The following is a 1,263-nucleotide window of genomic DNA, read 5'->3' on the forward strand; positions in this document are numbered from 1 at the left end:
CACACACACACACACACACACACACACACACACACACACACACACACACACACTCGCAGAACATATAGCACATGTACTGTATGTTGTTTGTTTGCTTGTCTACTTTTATCCTAATGTGCATTTAAAAGTTTATAGTTACTCATAAACATGTCACAGCTTGATTTATGCCTTTTTTTTTTTTTTGAATGATTTTCTCTGGCTGAGAATGAAGTAAAAAGTAGGATATTTTGCCCATTTTTCATTTCAGGAACCAAATGCCTGCAGGGCTCGGGAGGCAGGTAATAAAAAGCAAAACAACTTTAATTCCAAAACCAGATGAAATGAGCCTCCAACCAAAACATAGCAGCTAGCCTGTTGTTTGTTTATATCATGAGGTCATGCAGTTTGCAGCAGTCAAGGAAATGTTGCTCTCAGAAATTTCTCACGGTTCCGTACCTGCATTGTTGTGTGACACACATTATCCATCAAATGTCTGTTTAAACGCCACACCGAAGGAGGAACCTAACAGATGAAAACAGTGACAGGCTGTGATTCATTTATGTTTTTCATTTGCAGATAGTTTTCTGGCACTGACATGATGTTTCTTATCCTGTTTGAAGTGAATAAAGTGGTTTTATTTACACAGCCTGCATTCTTTAGGTAGACTGAACCCTGCTATTATTTACATGTTAGCACAGACTAATAAATATTCTGCTGAACTTGTTACGCAATAATTATATTTGAGGCAAAAGATGTTTCAAATACTGTAACTCTGGAATGCACCTGTAACATTTTATGATGATTTACAGTAAACATCTAATTTTTTTAGGCATCTGACCAAAAAAATAGTAATAATTTTCTGCAAAAATGTAGTGTGAATGCTGCTGAGATAATTTTGCTAAAAGCAGAAACTTGCTAAAAAAAAAAAAGCCAAAAATGTAACAGAAACAGCTGGAATTTGCACAAAGAAACAGCACGTTTGCTAGAAGATGAAATTATCACAAAAACAAAAATATAACTGAAAAAGCTCAAATTAGCTAAAAACAGAAAACAGTTGAAATTAGCAGAGAGCAGCTGAAAGAAGCATAAAAAGTTTAAATTAGAAAAATTTAAAAAAAAAAAGGTATGGTTAATTGCGGCAGAAAAAAAGATCAAAACAACAAAATACAAGCAGAGGGAAACTGAAATTTGTACCACAGAGTTTAAATAGCAGAACTAGAACATAATGTAAAAGGTACAGTAAAAAAATTGAACGTTTTGAAGGATTTTAAGGATGCTGAAAAC

Source organism: Austrofundulus limnaeus, unplaced genomic scaffold, assembly GCF_001266775.1.
Source record: "Austrofundulus limnaeus strain Quisiro unplaced genomic scaffold, Austrofundulus_limnaeus-1.0 Scaffold20, whole genome shotgun sequence".
Classification (NCBI taxonomy): Eukaryota; Metazoa; Chordata; class Actinopteri; order Cyprinodontiformes; family Rivulidae; genus Austrofundulus; species Austrofundulus limnaeus.